The sequence below is a fragment of the Heteronotia binoei genome, chromosome 15 (genome assembly GCF_032191835.1).
Source record: "Heteronotia binoei isolate CCM8104 ecotype False Entrance Well chromosome 15, APGP_CSIRO_Hbin_v1, whole genome shotgun sequence".
Taxonomy (NCBI): Eukaryota; Metazoa; Chordata; class Lepidosauria; order Squamata; family Gekkonidae; genus Heteronotia; species Heteronotia binoei.
This window is the reverse complement of record NC_083237.1, coordinates 58,896,642-58,902,150: the sequence shown is the minus strand read 5'-3', so window position 1 is coordinate 58,902,150 and position 5,509 is coordinate 58,896,642. Positions and strand designations below refer to the sequence as shown.

General features: G+C 49.6%; 1 long non-coding RNA gene across 1 annotated transcript; it reads right to left on the bottom strand.

Moving 5' to 3' along the window:
* Positions 1–1,065: 1,065 nt before the first annotated feature.
* Positions 1,066–5,274, bottom strand: LOC132584835 (uncharacterized). Its single transcript, XR_009556265.1, has 3 exons — positions 5,208–5,274; positions 3,845–4,007; positions 1,066–1,161 (listed from the first exon to the last, which is right to left on the bottom strand). It is a non-coding gene; the product is annotated as an uncharacterized LOC132584835 (long non-coding RNA).
* Between the last annotated feature and the right edge of the window lie 235 nt (positions 5,275–5,509).

Below are 5,509 nucleotides of genomic sequence, written 5' to 3'. Positions count from 1 at the left end.
GTGGCCTAATATGCAAAGGACCCCTGCTAGAATTCTATCTCTGGACCCTGTACTAAGAGCCCTGTAAGCTCTTGAAGGATTGGCTCCATCAGGGGTGTGTGGCCTAATATGCAAAGGAACCCCTGCTAGAATTCTATCTCTGGACCCTGTACTAAGAGCCCTGTAAGCTCTTGGAGGATTGGCTACATCAGGGGTGTGTGGCCTAATATGAAAAGGACCCCTGCTAGAATTCTATCTCTGGACCCTGTACTAAGAGCCCTGTAAGCTCTTGGGGGATTGGCTCCATCAGGGGTGGGTGGCCTAATATGCAAAGGAGCCCCTGCTAGAATTCTATCTCTGGACCCTGTTCTAAGAGCCCTGTAAGCTCTTGGAGGATTGGCTCCATCAGGGGTGTGTGGCCTGATATGCAAAGGAACCCCTGCTAGAATTCTATCTCTGGACCCTGTAAGAAGAGCCCTGTAAGCTCTTGGAGGATTGGCTCCATCAGGGTGTGTGTGGCCTAATATGCAAAGGAACCCTGCTAGAATTCTATCTCTGGACCCTGTACTAAGAGCCCTGTAAGCTCTTGGGGGATTGGCTCCATCAGGGGTGTGTGGTCTAATATGCAAAGGAACCCCTGCTAGAATTCTATCTCTGGACCCTGTAAGAAGAGCCCTGTAAGCTCTTGGAGGATTGGCTCCATCAGGGTGTGTGTGGCCTAATATGCAAAGGAACCCTGCTAGAATTCTATCTCTGGACCCTGTACTAAGAGCCCTGTAAGCTCTTGGGGGATTGGCTCCATCAGGGGTGTGTGGCCTAATATGCAAAGGAACCCCTGCTAGAATTCTATCTCTGGACCCTGTAAGAAGAGCCCTGTAAGCTCTTGGGGGATTGGCTCCATCAGGGGTGTGTGGCCTAATATGCAAAGGAACCCTGCTAGAATTCTATCTCTGGACCCTGTACTAAGAGCCCTGTAAGCTCTTGGAGGATTGGCTACATAAAAGGGGTTTGGCTAACATGCAAAGGAGTTCCTGCTGCAAAAAAAAAAAGCCCTGTGCATATGTGTAACAGTTTCCACTTACAAACGTCTTCCTCAAGAGTGTGGAGCTTCTGGACCACATAGGCTACCACTGTGCCATGGGGAATCTTCAGGTACTTCCTTTTCGTTCTCGTGTCCAGACCCTAGAAATTGGAGGACGGATTGTTATGGGATTCGGCAAATCACAGAATTATTAAGGGCAGGATCCACAACTGCAGGCCCAGTTCCAGGTTTGGAAGAGCCCTGAGCAGACAGGGCTCGGGGACGCACCTCTGCCCACCAACATTTGCCCCACTCACACTTCTCTTCCCACCTTCCCACCCACTCACATGCTCCCACCCACTCATGAGCCCACACTTCCAGCCACCTGCATAGCCTGCATACCATAGGGCAGGGGTCCTCAAACTACGGCCCGCGGGCCAGATGCAGCCCGCTGAGGACGTTTATGCGGCCCACCGGGTTATGGCAAAATCAGACCGGAAGTTACATTCAACCTAAACTCGCGTTAGCAACGCACACTTCCGGCACTGGGCTGAGGCGGCAGAGACAGAGTGTGAGGCGATACCAAGGTGAGGTGAGTTCCCAGGCTGGGGTGTGTGGTGTGGGGAAGGGAGAGAGATGCAGAAGATGGAGAACTGATGGCCCACGGCCTTGTACAGTAATGGCAGCCACCACAACAGTCCGGCCCTCCAACAGTCTGAGGGACAGTGAACTGGCCCCCTATTTAAAAAGTTTGAGGACCCCTGCCATAGGGTTTCCACTGATTCCTAGAGCTACCTTTTGTCACTTCCAGGAAGAACTTCTGCACATGAGTCTGTATAGACAGAAGCATAGACAGCTTCAAGAGGGGATTGGATAAACATCTGGAGCAGAGGTCCACCAGTGGCTATTAGCTAGGGTTGCCAATCCCCAGGTGGGGGCAGGGGATCCCTTGCTTTGGAGGCCTTCCCCCCCGCTTCAGGGTCATCAGAAAGCGGGGGGAGGGAAGGGAAATGTCTGCTGGGAACTCTATTATCCCCTATGGAGATTTATTCCCATAGAAAATCATTGAGAATTGATCCGTGGGTATCTGGGGCTCTGGGGGGGGGCTGTTTTTTGGGAGTAGAGGCACCAAATTTTCTGTATAGCATCTAGTGCCTCTCCCCAAAATACCCCCCAAGTTTCAAAAATATTGGACCAGGGGGTCCAATTCTACGAGCCCCAAAAGAAGTTGCCCCTATCCTTCATTATTTCCTATGGAAGGAAGGAATTGAAAAGGTGTGCCGTCTCTTTAAATGTGATGGCCAGAACTCCCTTGGAGTTCAATTATGCTTGTCACAGCCTTGACCTTGGCTCCACCCCTAATGTCTCCTGGCTCCACCCCCAATGTCTCCTGGCTCCACCCCCCCAAAGTCCCCAGATATTTCTTGAATTGGACTTGGCAACCCTACTATTAGCCACAGCTTATCCTTGGAAATCTCTGTCTGGGGCAAGTGACGCTCTGTATTCTTGGTGCTTGGAGTGGGGCAGTGGCAGGGCTTCTAGCCCCACTGGGGGACCTTCTGATGGCACTTGGGTTTTTTTGGCCACTGTGTGACACAGAGTGCTGAACTGGATGGGCACTGGCCTGATCCAACAGGGCTTCTCTTATGTTCTTATTTAAAAAAAAAATCTCTTTTGACATTGTCCCCTCCAATTCTCCCTAATGTTGCAGCTGCCTAGCAACCCTAAGGCCTGGATTGTCTCAGCATTTTGTGGACTCTCCCAACATGGTGTGATTGGTCCCGTCACTAATTATTGCGTGACTGACCCTGTCGGGCCTCATTTGGGGCAGGAGCTCACAGGAGCGGAGCTCCAGAACCTCTACATTTTATGGTGTTCTTTCTTTCTTAACCTCTCCCCCTCCCGCAAAATTACTTGCTTGTGGGCTCAATTGTTCAAATCCCCTGTGAGAATTCTGCCGAACTCTTAAGATTTGACAAATGTTGTGTCTTGCACGGAAATCCGGAAGTACTGCGCAGCGACGCGGCAGAGGTGACCAGAGGAAGCCCCTGGTCACTCGGTGTAGCGCGCGAAAGTACTCCGCCAATTAAGATCTGTGGCGGGAAGTTTGACTGGCCAGGATTGGACTGGGCCAGTTGGAGGGCTGTTCCGGGTATTGTATATAAAGCGGGACCCAGCCCGCGTTTCGCTCTTTTGTGATGTACCAGCTAATAAAGCATGTTGCCTTCAACACGTCTCGTCATCGAGTACATTACAACAAACTTTCTAATATTTCTCCCCACAAAAAATGGGGAAAGAACCAAAACGTATCAAGCAGACAGCTGGAAATCTTCAGCATGCCACTGTAGCCACAGAGGAGAAAGTAATTTTAAAAGCATGGTGGGAGTAAGGTTTTATTATGACTGGGGTGGAATTCTAGCAGGAGCTCCTTTGCATATTAGGCCACACACCAATGATGCAGCCAATCCTCCAAGAGCTTACAAAAAAGAGTCCTGTAAACTCTTGGAGGATTGGCTACATCAGGGGTGTGTGGCCTAATATGCAAAGGAGCTCCTGCTAGAATTCCACCCCTGATTATGACAATTATAATTCACAAAGCATTTTAAGGTATATGCTGAGTTTATATAATTTAATACCTTCCAGTTGCAAATGAGTTGTGCAAATGAATTGTGCAAATGAGTTGTGCTAATGAGCTCCAGCATCTCTTTTTCTATGGAATGACCCCTGGGATTGCCATTTTGTGTCTGCTATCTTTTCTCAAAATTCCAAAATGATCTCATAGAATCAGCAAGTTTAGAGAGCAGAGGAAGAAGAGGAAGAAGAGAAACTGGTCAATCCCCTGACCTGTATCTTAAAAATCTCCACTGCAGTCACTTCTCCTTTGCCTCCTCCTTGGACTGTCTCTTCAATCAGCAGCGGCTCCATTATCTCAAAAACCTCCGTCACGACGTAGAACTGCAGCTTTGGGTAGACTTGTTGGATCAGGCCAAGGGATGTCTCGACTTTCCTAAAGGGAATAAGAGGACAGAAGAAGGTTAGCCCCTACTTCCAGAATAAGAAACCTCCAGATTGGTGTGTTCTGTGTCCTGTGATGTGGAGTCAAATCAGGGCAGCATAGAAGGAAACCTAGGTCTTGATTCAGTCCAGGAGGATGCATTGCCTTGAGCTTCATTATCAACTGAAATTCAACCTAAGATCTGGTTTGAATTCCTGCTGTTATTGAAGCTCACTGACTGACCTTGCGTAAGTCACTCTCTCTCTTTGTCTAATAGGGTTGCCAATCCCCAGGTGGGGGCAGGGGATCCCCAGGTTTGGAGACCCTCCCCCCGCTTCAGGGTCATCAGAAAGCGGGGGGAGGGGAGGGAAATGTCTGCTGGGAACTCTGTTATTCCCTATGGAGATTTATTCCCATAGAAAATCATGGAGAATTGATCTGTGGGTATTTGGGGCTCTGGGGGGGCTGTTGTTTGGGGTAGAGGCACCAAATTTTCAGTATAGCATCTAGTGCCTCTCCCCAAAATACCCCCCAAGTTTCAAAAAGATTGGACCAGGGGGTCCAATTCTATGAGCCCCAAAAGTTGCCCCTATCCATTATTTCCTATGGAAGGAAGGAATTGAAAAGGGGTGCCGTCCCTTTAAATGTGATGGCCAGAACTCCCTTGGAGTTCAATTATGCTTGTCACAGCCTTGATCTTGGCTCCACCCCTAATGTCTCCTGGCTCCACCCCCAAATTCTCCTGGCTCCACCCCCAAAGTCCCCAGATATTTCTTGAATTAGACTTGGCAACCCTACTGTCTAATGGACTTCCGAGGAGGAGGAGGAAGAAGAAGAGGAGGAGGAGGAGAGAGAGAACTTGAAGTAGACCCTTCCTGGCCCCTATAATGAGCGGGCTACCAGGGTAATGGGTTCATTCTTTGTGAATTTAGAGGGGGAAAGAAAGCTACTTGAACTGTACATGCCAGCCAATGGGATGGTTGAGGGTTTCAAGAGTCACACAATATGTGTGAACGAGCCACATGTGGCTCCAGAGCTGCAGTTTGCCCACCTCTGTCCTGGACAAATTTACCCAACTCAGCTTTGAAACCAGCATGGTGTTCCTTGGCCCTGTTTTCCAAGTGTTCCCAAGAGAACACAGAGAGGACTCCTGTTGGCATTCTGTCCTCGCAGTTCCCATCCTTCGGTAGCAACACCAGAAACAATGCTCACCACAGGTCTCTGGGGTCCACGTAGGTTTTTCTCACCAAAACTGGAGAGGAAGACAAGCAAGTGGCGCCCAGGCCGCTGATGTCTACACCCGCAGATCGTATCTTGAGGTTCAGCCTGACTCCAGATTTCTTGCAGGTGTTTGCAGAAAACAGTAGCGGCTCAGAGTGCTTCAACTCTACAAAAACACAAGGCAAAATAAAATCCGTGTTCCAAAGGCACCCTCTCTCCATCTCTCAGCGCTAAGATCCAAGAATCAAAAGCCTCCTCGTTGGTGGGGTGTCACCCTCCAGGTGGGACCTGGG